At 44.1% G+C, this 15,678-nt stretch overlaps 1 protein-coding gene across 1 annotated transcript in view; it reads right to left on the reverse strand.

The window, feature by feature from the left end:
* The window catches only part of ZBTB40 (zinc finger and BTB domain containing 40), an 85,323-nt gene extending 71,941 nt beyond the window's left edge, over positions 1-13,382 (reverse strand). The window contains exon 1 of the mRNA XM_069079343.1: positions 13,173-13,382. The gene's annotated coding sequence lies outside the window, so the exon portion shown is untranslated. The remainder of the gene's footprint in view (positions 1-13,172) is intronic.
* Positions 13,383-15,678: the final 2,296 nt, after the last annotated feature.

Consider the following 15,678-nt stretch of genomic DNA (forward strand, 5'->3'; position numbering starts at 1 on the left):
CACACACACACACACACACACACACACACACACACACACACACACACCACGGCAAAGGTATTCATGAACTTCTATTGCCCTAAAGTTCAGGACTAAGCCTCTGGGATTCCATGGGATTGGCTCAAAACTATTCAGACAGATATGAAAAAATCTGTCAAGAATTTCCTCAACATTTTGTTGCTCAGAAATGGCCAGAACTCCAGGGGCCAATTATTCTGCTGTCATGGACCCTGACCTTGGAAAGTTCTCCCTAGAGTTTTAACCAGATTAAAAAAAAAGAACGACAAAAAACAAAACAAAACAAAACTGGAGACATGCTGGCAGTTGCATGCTGCCTGAGTGCTTGTGTCTAGGGTGGCTAAACTCCCTGTCAAGAGTTGCATGTAACAATCATCACAAACTGAAGAGCTATGCTGGGATTAGTAGTGGGGTAAAAGAATCTTTAAAGAGACACTTTCAAGAATTTCTTGGGGGCTCTCGGTTTAATTTTGGAATGCCTTGGAATGAGAGCAGGTAGAATGAATGAAGAAGGCTCTAGACCTTCCATAGTTTCCCAAATAACCAAATATTCAAGAATATACGACAACCCTTACAAATCAGTGTTTAAATTGCTCTCTCTTACTTCATGTGTCCTTATGGCTAAAATGACAAGCTACTAGAACCTTGAGGATTCTGGGGCAGGAGGGAGTAGGGATATGAGAGAAGCTGGAGGGCCAGAGAACTGGGAGATGCAGATAACGCTGGCTCTTTTAACACTTCCTGCACTCTCAGGATATGCTTCTGTTGGTGCAGAAGGAGGAGGATTCAAGCAGGCTCCCCAAAGGATAGGGCTGAGTCCTTGCTCTCATTTTCTCTCCTTGTAGCCTTTTCTTTTCTCCTCTCTCGTTGTTCTCTATCCTTGCTTTCACTTCTCGAGGGTATTGATTTTCCACAAGCACAGATCCTACCCACATACCAGAGGGAGGCTCATGTAACTCAGAGCTGGGAATTTTGGAACCAGAAGCCCAGGTTCAAGTTTTGGCTCTGCTACTTAGCCTGTATGATCTCGGACTAGTCACTTAAAATGCTTGGACCTCTGTTTCCTTATTTCTAATATTGAGGTAGTTAGCTAATCTCTCAAGACTTGGTCAAATTGGTTCCTAAAATAATCTCTTTTGGTAGCAGCCCCATTTGGGTAACATGACCCTATGATAAAAGACTTATGAAAAGTTCCATTATCTTTCCTTCTTCCTGCTTTCTTTCCCACTACTACTAAAACCAGAAATGACCATGTATGCATTAGACTGTTTTATGATCTTAGCTAGCCTGGGGCTCCAGAGCCAGACAGTTTTGATGTCAAAGTGAAGACATCTTTGAATGTCCAAAACCAACATTGCCCTGTAGAAGACCTGTCTACTCTGCTCTGTCTCTGTTCCTAGGCTGGTTTCCCTCATTCCCTCCTTCTCTCCACCCTCTTCACCTAGCCAATCCTCTTCCCCTGACATCAATCCTATCCATCTTCCTGTCAGCAATTTATGTTCTTTTGAGATACAGACTGTAACTACAAGTCAACAAGTATTTATTAAGAACCTACTATGTGCTAGACACTGTGCTAAGTGATGAAGATACAAAGAAAGGCAAAAATAAGTCCCTGCCCTTGCCCACAATCTAAAGGCTGAGACACCTTGTAAACTAGGTAACATGACAGAAGCAGGAAGAGTTCTAGGGCCTGGCACTGGGATGTGACATCATCTTTCTTTCAGGAGACAGGGCTGGTGTGTGTGCAACAGTGCTACGCATAAGAGTATCCAACTTCCCTTCTTAGTCTCATATTAAGCCTGAACTAGTGACCAGTACAAAATTCTGAATTATTTTTCAAGAATTGATGAGTTCCTGTCATCCCTTTGTCTCAGTGGCAGGCAGCACACTGAAACTGCTGAGAGGCCTGGCCTTTGGCACAAAGACCTCAGCAGAAGTCTCAACTCTAAGATTTAGCCCAAGTTAAATCTATCTGGTTCTTAATTTCTTCATCTGATCCAGTTGGAGTAAACTCCAAGATCCTTCCAGCTCTGATCTTCTTTGCACCAAAATAAATTAGACATAAAAAGTGATTTTTTCTTTCCCAAAATAAGATTTTAACTGTTTGCTGCCTATTTGAAATAGAGAAAGAGAGCACTTTGAGACAGGGGACACAGAATTTTCAGTCTGAGAGGACTTCAGCAGTTAAGTGTTGCCAACCATACAACATGTTAACAAGTGGTCATCAAGACCCTGCTTGAAGAGTTTCAATGAGAAAGAAAACCACTACCCCCAGAGGCAGCCCATGCTGCTGTGGGAGAACTGTAAGTTCCACTCACTGTTCCTACTTTTATTCTCTGGGACCAGATAGAACAAGCCCAATCCCTCCACCATGTGACAACCCTCCATGTGACAGACATCAAAATGCATGAATCTCTACATCCCAGGTCGTTCTAATGATTCCCATACAGCACAGATTTAAGGTCTTCAGCCTACAGGGTGCCCTCTTCTGGGCACTTGCAAACTCATCACTATCATTCTTAAGAGTGGTGTTGCCTAGAACTGAATATAATATTCCAGATGTTGTCTGACCAGGTCAGAGTAAATTGGGATGATGACTACTTATCCCTGGAAGTCATTTCTCCCTTCACACAGCCCAAAATTGCATGAGATTTTTGGCTGCCACATCACTGTTGACTCATACTGAGCTTTCAATTCACAAAAATCCCCAGGTCTTCTTTGGACAAACTGCTGTCTAATCGTTCCTCATCTTGCACACATGAATTTGATTTTTTTAGCCCAAGTATAAAACTTAACATTTATTCCTACTAAATTTCACATGGTTCAATTCAGCCCAATGTTCCAAGTCTCTCAAGACCTTTGGATCCTAATAGTGTATTAGTAATTCAGCCCTTCTAATTTTGTGATGTTCAACAGCACAAGCTCAAAGCACAGATGATTGGGGCACTCTACTAGAGAACTTTAAAGCTGTAATAAAAGCTAGGAAGGTCTACTCATTGGGAATGACTATTCAACAGTTCCAAATCCACCTGAAAGTACTATCAAGGACAGTCAAGTCCACTGGCCTATAGTTTGCAGACTCTATTTGAAAACATGGGCATTTACTCTTCTCCAATCCTGTGGTACAACTCCCTTTCTCTAATATCTTTCTTATTAAAAATACTGCCACCTTTTGTTGCCTCAGTTTCCCCCAATATCTCACTCCTCAGCAAGAGAGCCCTGGACCTGGAAGTCAGAAAGACCTTAGGTGAAATCCAGCATTAGACATTTATTAGCTGTATGACCCTGGGCAAGTCATTGAAACTTTGTCTGCCTCAGTTTCCTCCTTTGTAAAATGATAATAACAGCTCCTACCTCTCAGGATTATTATGAATATCAAATGATATAATATTTGAAAAGTGGTCAGCATAGTACCTGGCACATAGGAGGCACTCAATAAATGAGCCCACCTCCCACTTCAGAACCTCTTCCAGGGAGACAACCTTTATAACAAAGATTCTTTTTTTAGAGGAAAAAGAATTTAAAAATCAGCAAAACTAATCAATCCAGTGGACGCTCTCCCCCTCTTTCAAAGATCACTGATGGTGGCTGAGCAGCCAAATCTGCCAACTCTTTCACTTCCAAGGATGTAGATCACCTGGGTCAGGTAACCTAAGTTCACCAAAGGCAGCTAGCTAGGTGCTCTCTTAATTCTGAGTTCGAATCCCAGCTTTGCCCACTGGCAAGCTTGAACAAGTTGTAATTTCTCTGAGCTTCAATTTTCTCATCTATAAAATAAGGAGGTTGGACTAGGTGACCTCTGGGGTCCTATACAGCTCTATATTTGCGATTCTACAGAGCTGTGATAATCTGGGAAGAATCAAAATTACAAATGGCCCAAAGGGGTATAACAAGATGCATGTCTGGTATTTACAGGGTACATAGCATGTAACCAAAGATTTGAAAGCCAAGGTGGACTTTCTGTATGTGTGTGTGTGTGTGTGTGTGTGTATGTGTGTACACACACACACAGAAAATTATGGCAAACAAGAGAAGCTGGATGAAAAGGCATGGAATTGTCAACATTTGTCATCAGATAAAGTGCCTTCTCTGACTGGGGGAATCATGGAGCCTTCAAAGGTTCAGCATTTAGGGTACTAGGAAGAAACTTAGCACTCTGTATATGGAGTCTGACCTCAGGCAAGTCACAGCTGCTATGGGCCTTAGTTTCCTCAACTGTAAAATGAGAGGTTTGGACTAAGTAATTTCTAAGGTCTTTTCAAGCTCTAAATTCAATAATCCTATGAACTACAATAATCCAGCTCCAGCCACATTTCTGTGAGAACAAATTCAATCTTCAGGGGTGTCAATGCATAAATTACATCAAGAACATACTAAAATTTCATTAATCTCATTAAATTACATGCTTGGTGTCTTGATTTTGACTTAAATCACAAATAAGGGAGAAATGTCATGAAAGTTAGTTTTCTCTAGCTTAGCCACTCTCCTTAAGGGCCAGAGGAGAGCCAAAATCGAACATAATCCTTCATATTCACTGCTAAACCAATCCACCAAGTTAGAGAGTGACAATCTTATCACCGAATTTAAATGCCCTTAACATTATTTTAATACTTTTCTCAATGTGCTTAGCAGCTTGCTTTTCTCCCCATTATCCAAGATGATGCCTTTGAAAATCAGGTTATTGGAGATCCAGGAAACCATATATCCCAATTCAATTTCCTTTCCCAAAATCAAAGTGCTTACTCTCTTGAAGAGTTGAGAGAGGCCAAGAGGTCCCTGCCTTCCCCCAGGGTGCTGCTGGTACAAGCAGTGCTCCAGAAGCATAATGTAAATACTCGGCATGAAGCACCAGGGCATACCAATTTGTTTTTCAATCTATTTTATTTCAGTTCAAAGCATCGTTGCAGACAGAGAGCCCGAGAAAACAAGCCACATTCTGGTTATACCCAATCCTCCTCAATCTCCAAAAGTATCAGAATATTGCCAAAGTGTGGCTTGTTTTCCTGGGTTGTCTGTTTGCAATGTCGCTTTGAACCGAAATAAAATAGATTGAAAAAAACATTGGCTGCCCTGGCTCTTCCTCCAGGGCTTTCCATCATCCTGCCACGCAAGGGTCATCACCTACTCTCTGGCTCAAAACCCAGCCGACCCAAATCACCAAGTAACACTGTACTGATGTGAATGTGAAGGGCCCTCCCAAACCCAAAATAGCAAAGAAATTCAAGGTTTGCTTTTACTTTGTGTTAACAGGCCACTCTGTGTTCAGTTTCTTGCTCCATTTGCTAGGTTGGAGTATAGCTTCTGATGACATTTGCAAGATGGTTTCTGGATACAGTTTCAAGTCAAAACTTTAAATTTCTGTTCTTTCTATGGTACTCTCTTGATCTACTACTGCCTCAGCATAATTTTTCACATTGGCTTAAAAAAACCCAAAACCCAGCATCCCATTTTGGACAGCTCAAAAAACCTGTTACTTCTCTATCTACATACAATTACAGAACCATAAATTTGGAGTCAGAAAGGACCTTAGAGATTATCTAGGGAAGACAGCTTGGTACAGGGAAAAGGCAACTGGTTTTGCTGAGGAATTGGGTTCAAATCCCTCCTCTGGCATTTACTATCTGTGTGACCTCGGGGGAATCATTTAACCTCCTTGGCGGTCAGTTTCTTCATCTGTAAAATGAAAGGGTTGGACCAGATAACTTCTAGATTTCCCTCTAGCTCTAGATCTATGGATGGATGAATGGAGGAAAGCAGAGAGGGAGAGACAGAAACGAGACTGAGAAAAAAAAAAGAGAAAGCAAAAGGCAGAATTAGAACTAAAACCCAGATCCTTTGACTTCACATCCAACACTTGACAATAGATTATGCTACCTCTGAAAATTTTCTTTAAATTATTCAAAACTCTAATTCTGGGGGCCAGAGGATAGAGACCTCTGATACCTATCATAGACAGAGGTCACTCCCTCAAGATAAGGAAACTCCCTCTAGCAATGTAGGTCAGCACTTATTCTGTTATTTATTTGAAGTCTTAAAGAGCTGCTTAGAGCGGAGAGATTTATTGCCTTGCCCAGGATGTTTCAGAAGTAGGACCTGAACCCAGATCATCTTGATTTCGAAGCCAGACCTCTATCCACTACAGTGCTGCCTCTGCCACCATTTTCCTAGCACAGTAATAATAGCTGGCATCTATAAGAGCACTTTAGGGTTTGCAAAGCACTTTACAACTATTGTCTCATTTTATCCTAACCGCAAGCCTGGAAGGTGCTATTATTATCCCCATTTGGCACAAGCCTAAGATAAATCATGTCTGTAGGCTGGCATTCAATGCCCTCCATAATCTGACAAACTGAGAGGTCTGAGCTCCCACCAGAGGCATATGTACTCTTGTGGCCAAAAAGAGCTCCTCTCCTCTAGGCCTGTGTCTCCACCCGTTCCCATCTCTGTGCCTTTGCTCCTACCATCCCTCATTCACGTAAAGGCAAATGTCACCCCCACAGATGTCTGTTGAACTGCCTCATTTCCTTTAAAGCGTGGAAAGAATTAAAAAACCAGAGAGCCTCTAGAGAAGACAAACCAGGATGGCTAAGGGCCTCAAGCTCATTCCCCACAAAGACCAACTGAAAGGATTTGGGGTATATGGCCTGGAGAAACCTCAAGAGACAGGGCTGCTGTCTTTACATATCTGAAGTCATGATGTGGAAGAGGGGTCATGTTTGTTCTCCTTGGACCCAGGGAGCCAAGTAAGAGGTAGATTTAGGTTGGATCTAAGGAGGAACTAGAAAGTACTGAATTACTGAAACAAGATCCCACTGTAAGGCATAAAATTCAAGGAGATCAAAAGTTAAAAAAGGTGTTACATATACTTACAGCAACACTTTGTGTAGCTAAGAACTGGAAACAAAGTCAATGCCCATCAAATGGGGAATGGCAAAACAAACTGCAGTGAATGCATGTAAAGGAATATTATTGCACTGTAACAAACGTGAATATGAGGAGCAAAGAAAGACATAAACTGATAAAAGGGGAATGGAACCAGAACAGGCACAATAACAACAATATAAAATGAAAGGAAAAATTAAAACTGAACTCTGTGTAATTATAACGATCGAGTCTGACCTCAAAGAAGAGCTATAGGACACACTGCTTGCCCTTCTCTGCAGAGAGTACTTTGGGTATAGGATACTGAATAGGTCTAAAACTGGGAGGGATCTCAAGAAGCCATGCAGGCCAATCCCTTCATTTTGACAGATAAGGAAACTGAGTCCTCTGGAAATTACATGACTTGCCCAAAGTCATATTGGAAGTAGCTGACATAGATATGAACCCAGGGCCTCTGCTTTCTCTTCTACATGGTCTCTGCCATGGCTGAGGTGTTAATTTTCAGTAATTTTACTGAACATTTTTTCTTTTGCTTTTTACTCACCATTATAAAGAATGGTGTGGGAGGGATATCCTGGGAAATGGGAGAGGAACAGAGACCTGACCTGTGACTTCCTTGATATTGGGAATTCTCTCTACTAATGCAGATAAACACCTTTTCTTCAGCTTACAATCTTAAGAGTTGCCTAGAGCAGAGATATAAGGTGCCCTACCAAAAGTCACATAGTCAGGACATGTCAGAGGTGGGCCTTGAACCTGGGTCTTTCTGGATTCAAGGCCAGCTCCCTAATACAAACTGTCTGAAGGGGATGGAAGAACAAAAGACAGCAATAAATTTTAGAAATTTTACTCCACAAACATTAAGCACCAAGTTTGTGCAGGGCACTGTGCAAAATGAAATGAAGACTCAACTCCCTTTCCTAACCTCAGGGTCAAAAATCTTGCCTCAGTTTCCCATAACATTTTGCCTGCTTTCTTCTTGCACTTATCTTGTATTATTACAGCTACTGGTGATTCCACCAGTCTCACCCATGAAACTACTAGCTGTTTTTAATCACCATTTCCAAGCACATGGTCTTGTGAACTGAAGCTTAGGGATTAACTGGCTAAAATCATGAGAAATGATTTGACTAGTGGGTTCTATAATTAGTTTAGAAGAAAATTAAATTATCTTTGGATGAGTTTCTCTCTAAAATGGGGGTGTCAAAATTATTTTAAAAGAATTGGAGGAAAGTGGAAAATAAAAAGGCTGGCTCTATAGAACTACATTATACTTCAATAGAAATAACTATGTTTTCTTCTCTTTGGCTGTTAACAATCAGCACTCCAAATCACCTACAACTGGGGGCCCATATTTGAGCAATTTTCTCTAGTCAGCAATACATAAGTATCTAAATAATAAAAATCTATTATAATTCCAAAGCAGCCCCATACAGCTAATGCTTACCCCCTCAGGTTTCCCTTTGGCTTCACATAGCACTTTATTCATCCAATAAAGATTTATTAAGCCCCTAGTATGTTCCAGGCACTGTACTAGGCACTAGGGACACAAAAAGAGACTTCCCTCAAAGTCACAGTCTAATGGAGGAGACAACATGCAAATACATTTGCTGTCATTGTTGTAGTATCATTTTTTTTCAGTTGTGTCTGACTGTATGACCCCATTTGTGATTTTCTCAGCAGAGATAATGGAATGGTTTGGCATTTCCTTTTTTAGCTCATTTTACAGGTGAGGAAACTGAGGCAAATAGGGTGAAGTGACTTGCCCAGGATTACACAGCTAGTAACTGTCTGAGGCCTGATTTGAACTCACAAAAATGAGTTCAAATCCCTGACTCTAGGCCTGCTGCTCTACCCACCACACCACCTAGTTGCTAATAAAACAAATATATAGAAACAAACTATATACAACAAAGGCTGTGGAAGGCTTCCTTTAGAAGGTAAGATTTTAGTTGGTACTTAAAGGAAGCCAGAGAGGTCAATAGTCAGAGCAGAGGAAGAAGAGTGTTCCAGACAGAGAAATGCCTGAGAAAATACCCAGAGCTGAGAGACAGAGCAGCTTGTTTGGGGAAAAGCCAGGAGGTCGGTGTCACTAAATGGAAGACTACATGGTTGAGAGGAAGGTGTCAGAAGACTAGAAAGGGAGGAGGGAGCTAGGTTAGGAAGGGGCTTGAATGCCAACCAGAGCATTTCATATTTGTTCCTGGAGGCATATGTAGAGGATTTCCTTAACTCCTCAAGGAGGAGGGATTCTTTTTGGTTCTTGTTTTCAACATTTAACAAACATGTATAAGTTAATGGTATATGCCAAGCAAGGCAGCCAGGTAGAGCAGTGGTTAGAGAACCAGGTCTGGAATCAGGAAGGCTCCTTTTCCTAAGTTCAAATTTGGCTTTAGACACTTACTAGCTGTGTGATCCTACACATGTCACTTCACCCTGTTTGCCTTAGTTTCCTCATCTGCAAAATAAGGTGGAGAAGGAAATGGCAAACCACTCTAGTATCTTTGCTAAGAAAACCCCCAAAGGGATCACAGAGTCAGTCATGGCTGAAAGTGACTGACCAACTAATGTGGCAACATGGTGCCAGGTGCTAGGGATACAAAGTCAAAAGTGAAAGTCTCTGCCCTTGAGGAGGTTACATTCTACTGAGAAGTAGGAACAGGAAACAAAGCTAATATAACACATTCACAAACATAGTACAAGGAAAATTGAGAAAAGAGGAGCACTCACCATCAGCTAGAAAAGTCAGAGGCAGTTTCCCGGAGGCAGGGCTCTGAATGGAGCTTGAAAAGACAACAATGGTTCTGAGAGGCATAGGGAAGTACTTGCCTTCCCATTCCCAGGGCTGGCTCAGGATTTAGCACACAGTACATATTTAATAAGTCTGAATGCTTTATTGGGTATAGTTTATGCCCCCTACTAGAATAAGCACTCCTCGAACAGAGGAAATGTGTTATATTTATACTTTGTGTCTCCTCCCTTGCCCAGCAAAGTATTTTGCACACAGTAGGGGCTTAATAAATGACTAAATTGTTGAATCACTATATACCAATAGCTTTTAAAGACAAATAAAGGAATAGGCTTATTGATTGTAATTCTTTGGGGGAGGCTGAGGGGTAGGGGGGAATCCCTGAGGGAACAAACTTGAAGCCCTAAGCATAAAAGCATCTGTGGCACGGCAAAACAGAGAATTTAGAGTCATAGAATTTGAATTCAAATCTCAACCTGGCAACTTTCTACTTGTGTGCCCTAGGGCAAGGCGATTTACCTCTTTGGTCATCTGTTTTCCCTCTGAGGGTACTGGACTAGAAGAGCAGCTCAAGTTTTCTGCCCTCTCCTCACTGCCAAGAACTTTTGTTTATGTGGGTTCCATCTAACAGTATTTAGAAATTAGTTCAGAAATTAAAACATCTTAAGTATTGTTAGGAATATAGTTTTGACCTCAAGGACCCCATGAGCCTTAAGGACCCCCCAGAGTCATCAAATCACTCTCTGAGAACCATTAGACTAGAATGATGGCTAGGATCCCTTCCAACACTAAGTCTATGGTGTTTTGTGTCCTGGAGCCAGCACCAATTTCATCCGGATTCCACTCCCCTTGGAGTGACCTACTTTGTCCTTGTCCTGCTTACCACCCTCTGCTGCCACCGAGCTCTCCTCCTAGCTCTGCTCAGTCTGCTTCTAGATTTCTAGACTCTTCTTCTCAGACTCTCCCTCCTTTACAAGGAAACAATAAATTAATTGTATCAATGAGCTAATGAGAGACTTGCTTTGAATATTCCGTCCAGGTCCAAGGTCAAACATATGCATTTAAATAAGGGCCTTTTGTAGATGACAATTTATTTGGTGTTTCTATTGTGTTACTTTATGGAAATTAATAAGATGTATAAACCTGTTCAAATGTTGTTTTCAGTAAACAAGCATTTATAAAGTGCTGACTATGTTCCAGGCATGGTACAAATCTGTAGAGTGTGAAAATGTCAAAATTCTCTGGCATGAACAGAAAATCTATGCATGTATGGCTACAGTTCATGCAATACCACAACCTCAGGAGAATCAACATTATAAGCAGGTCAAAAAACAACGGAAAGCCATTCAGTGATAACCTTACCTCTGTGATCATTTTATCTCTCTAGGTCTATTGCTGCATCTGTAAAAATGAGGGGGTCAGACTGGGTGACTGTCACCAACCCTTTTAGTTCCAAACTATATGGGTAAGAAAAGCAATACTAAGAATGAGAAACTGGCTGGTAGACAACCAGAGGCTTATCCAAGTAATCCCCCAACATACTAAAAAAGGACCAGAATAAAGCATCCAGTCATGGTGGTGAAATCCTCTCTGGAAGGGTTATGGAAAGATAGGCACAGGAGGAAAGGCCTGGAGAGGCCATGAAGCACAAGGCTGAGGGAGAAGACTCACAGAAAAAAAATCATGAGAAGAATGAATACAAGTAGTAAGCACAATGGTGCGGCTTTTAAAAAGTTACATTCTAACAGTACTACAAAAAACGACTCAGCTCCCTTTAAAAACAAAGGAACAAACAAAAAGGTTGCCATCCCTGCTTAAGACTGCCAGAGCTGGAAGAGCCATTCAGACAAGGTATGATAGGGCTAGAAGAGATATTAAAGAATGTGACAAACTCCTTGAGAACAGAAAAAAAAAACAACTTATTTTTAAACCTTTCTTTGTATCCCCAGGGCTGAGCATTGTGCCTAGCACATATCATAGTTTAACAAATGTTTACTTACTGAACGACCATCTCCATTTTACAAAGGAAAAAACCGAGGTCCAGGCAGGAAGGAATTGCAGAAAGGTCCCCAAAAGTCAGAAGTCGTTTGAATGTAATTTGAATTCCCACAGCTGCACCTTAAGATATGTGACCCTGGGCAAGTCACTTCCCTCCAAGTCTTAAGTTTCCTCATCCTTAAATCAAGAGACGATCACAGCCCTATTCCCTACTTTACATTTGAGGTAGATGATGTACGTAAAACTTGTAAACTTTAGAGTTGTTCTACATAGGTAATAATAGCTGGCATTTTTACAGGCTTTTATCTCTGGCAAAGGGTTTACCAACGAGATCTCATTTGAACCTTACAACTCCGCACCTCCTCAGGCAGGTTCTATGCGAATTAACCTCTTTTACAGATGAGGAAACAGAGGCTCCTCCAGGTGAAGTGATTCAGGTCGGTCTAAGGTCTCTGCTCCAGCGCTAAATCCGTGGTGCCGGGGTGGATCAGGAAGCCAGATGGAATTCGGACCTCCATCCCCTCACCCCCCCCTTCCAGGCTGGCCGTCTCTCCCACGGGTGAGCTCTTCCCAGCAGCTCCAGGAGGAAGGGCCATCCCTCATGGCCAGGCCTTGTCCACCCACTCAAAAGCAAACTCCAGCCTCGCGGCCAGTGTGTCCGGCCAGCCCTGGCGCCCGGCACACGGAGGCACTTAATATGTGCTTGTTGACTGACCCAAGGCACAGCTCGGGCCAGGGGTCCACTAAGAGTCCCAGGCACCCGGGTGCTGACAAGCGCTTTCCACGCCACCACCTCCGTCATCGCCTACCCCCACGGGGTGGGCTGGAGCCTGGGAGGTCAAGGCAGCTCAGCTGGTCACTATCTGCGGACTCTTTCCCCCAGACCGGCCCTCCTCCGTCCCCTGCACTCCACCACGCCGACTCCCACCCCCTTCGCCTAGGGATCTCCACCAAGAGCCCCGGGGTTTGGAAGCCGGAGGCCCTGGGTGCGAATTCTGAGTCGGCCACGTGTTTATCTCCTCTAAACCCAAATGTCTAGTTCAGTGTGTAAAAAGAAGGCATGAGGCTCAAGTCTTTCTCAGGTCCCTGTTCTATTGCCTGGCATCTCCAGAAGCCTCATGGGGCTCCGTCTGCCTTAGTTTCCTCAACTGTAAAATAAGGGTGGAAATAGGATGTTGTTGTGAGGATCAAATGAGACAGTGTTAGTACGGCGCTGAACAAATGCTTGTCCTTCCCCCTGTCCGGGTGGGGCACAAAGAGGTCAGGGGCTGGCCCGGGTGGCACAGTCGAGGGTCTGAGGCCGGGCTTCCCTAAGAGCTGTTGGGGTACTTCGGTCGGGGCATAAGAAAGGGCCAGGACCCTGGGCCGGGGGGTGGGTGTCCACTTGGAAGTGTAGGCCCAGGCCCGGGACGCCCGCCGGCGAGGCCTCCGGAGGCTCGGCCTTAGGGCCCAGCTCCGCCTCGGAGCCCTGGCCCGCCGGGGTGGTCACCGCGGCCGAGCCCCAGCCCCGCGTCACTATGGTTACCTGCTCGGCGCCGCCGATTCAAACTGTCTGTTCTTTATTGACAGCGGCTTGGAGGACACGCGAACACTCGGGCTCCAGGAGGTGATGGGGATGGTGGCGGCGGCGCGGGGAACAATAAAGCTTTCTCCTTTCAACAGCGCCGCGGCCGCCAGAGCGACGCCATCTTGAGGCTCGCAAGGGGAGGCGAGGCAAGGCGGGGGAGGCGGGGGCCGCGCGGGAGTCCGCGACTTCCACTGTCACGTGCCAGGGGCGCTCGCGGACGCGGCACCGAACCGCGGGGGAGGGCCGAGAGAAGGCTGCCGGGGCTTTGACGCTCTTTTAAAGGTCCCCAGCCCCACCCCCTGCAGGCTTCGTGCCCAGTTATAGCAAGAACCTGGCGGGGGTGGTATTGGTACGGGGGAAGGGCCGGGCAAGGAGGGGGTGGAGACAAATGGCGGTTTAACTTAAACATTTTCTCCGAGCCTACTGGACACCCAGAATCGTAAAGCGTCATCCGGGCTCTGTAAGCAATAGAACGCCCCATTGGTGGACTGGCTCGGCCTTCGGTCTCATATGATTGGCTGAACGATTGATTTTTTTATCCAATCACTGCTAAGCACAGACATTCTGATCCCCCGCCCCCAGGTTCTTTGGCATCTTGGGCCAAAACAAACAGTTTAGCGCGCAGATCTTCAAATGGGATCAAGTTGCGCATCATTGCGCACGCGCGCTCTCTCCAGCAGCCCCTCACTGCCAGACTTCCTGCTGCGGTCTGTCAGACAGTCCGTCAGTCAGTCACTGATGCTTGAGCTCCTGCTATATGCATGCATGTCCCTGGCAGCCCAGCCCCGTCACTTGTTACCCATTCAGTCCCGGTGACATATGTCCGGCCCGGTATTTAGTGAGCGCCTGCTGTGCACACAGCTGTCCCCATCACCCCGTTCCCATAACCTGCCACTTGTCACCTACTCCGTCACTGAGACTTATTCAGTACAGTACTTTAGCTAGCTACACTGTTAATACGCGCTATTGTGTGCACAGCTGTCCCTGCCGCTTACTGCCTGTAACTGCCACTTGTCACTTGTCACCGGCTCAGCCACAAATCCAGGACAGTGTTTATGGAGCTCCTACTGTGCGCACAGCTATCCCTGCCACCCCCTTCCTATCACCCGTCACTTGTCGCTTGCTCGGTTACTGTGATATTAATATGCTACAGTGATTAGGAAAGAGGAAGGAAAGGGAATAAGCATTTATATAGTGTTTACTGTGTGCCAGGCTTTTACAAATATTATCACAACAACCCTGGGAGATAGGTGCTATTATTATCCTTATTTTCCAGTTGAAGGAACTGAGGCAAAGAGAGGTTGTGAGTTTCACAGCATCACAGGACTAAGAAGTGTATGAGGTTAGTTTTGAACTCAGGTCTTCCTGACTCCAGGGCTTCTGCTATGTGCAACACTGCCCCCATCACCCATTCACTCATACCTAAATCTAGCACAGTATTGAGTGAGCTACTGTGGACTGCAGTCCCTGTCACCACATTCCTACCAGATGTCTCGATCCTACATTCATCATCCTAATACACACCTACTATTCAGTTGTGGTCGTACATTCAGGACAATATTTTCTGAATTCCTCCATTACTGTCCCGGTCCATCTTGTCACTGATCATACACTCGGCCACTGTCACATAAAGAAGAGTGTGGTATGGATCTAGCTCTTGCTTTGTTCATGGCTGTCCCATCCTATCCAAGTCACCTGTCACCTTGCTCAGTCATTATCACATAAACTCAGTACATTATTTACTAAGTTTCTCCTAGGTACATGGTTGTGTCATCCACAGTAAACAGAATTTACTGATCTCCTGCTGTGTGTTTGCCCATCACACTCTGTCCAGATCACCTATCACCTGCTCCAAAACTATTGCACACCATCATTTTTCTTCCTCATGGAAATTCAGTGAAATATTACCCTAATCCTAATGTACTATGAGCTGTCACACTCCTTGCTAGTGACCACTCATTCACTTAGTCATTGTTAACCCAGCTCTCTTGTTTACTTGGCTACTTTTATTGATTCATGGTTACTGTTACAGACACATTCACTGTGTCAAATTCAGATGAACCCCTGTTGTGTGCATGACCCTCATTCACTCTCAGACTAATATTAATGTACGCGGAGCTCATCAAACAACTTAGATTATAAAAAGAAGGGTACAGAAAGGCAGGCAGGAGAGTAAAAATATAGAGATATGGTCCTGTAAATGTAAGGAATGTGAAAACTCACAATAAACTGAAACTCGTGAAGAAAGCTAAGGACAACAAAAAGAGGGGAAGGTGTGTCGAACTATACTGGGGTAAATAAGAAAAGTAAAGAAGGAACAGAGACAATGCTTCAAACTCTCCTATCACCTGGGGTCACCTCCAAAGAGAAAACTGGTAAGCTCTGCCATCAAGGTAAGCAGTACTCAAGAGATAGTAGAAGAGGCATATTCTTGTGAAAGCCGGAAGCCTGATGTAGCCCCTGG

Source organism: Petaurus breviceps, unplaced genomic scaffold (genome assembly GCF_028583685.1).
Source record: "Petaurus breviceps papuanus isolate PSGF00001 unplaced genomic scaffold, PetGlider_PUasm1.0 91041, whole genome shotgun sequence".
NCBI lineage: Eukaryota > Metazoa > Chordata > Mammalia > Diprotodontia > Petauridae > Petaurus > Petaurus breviceps.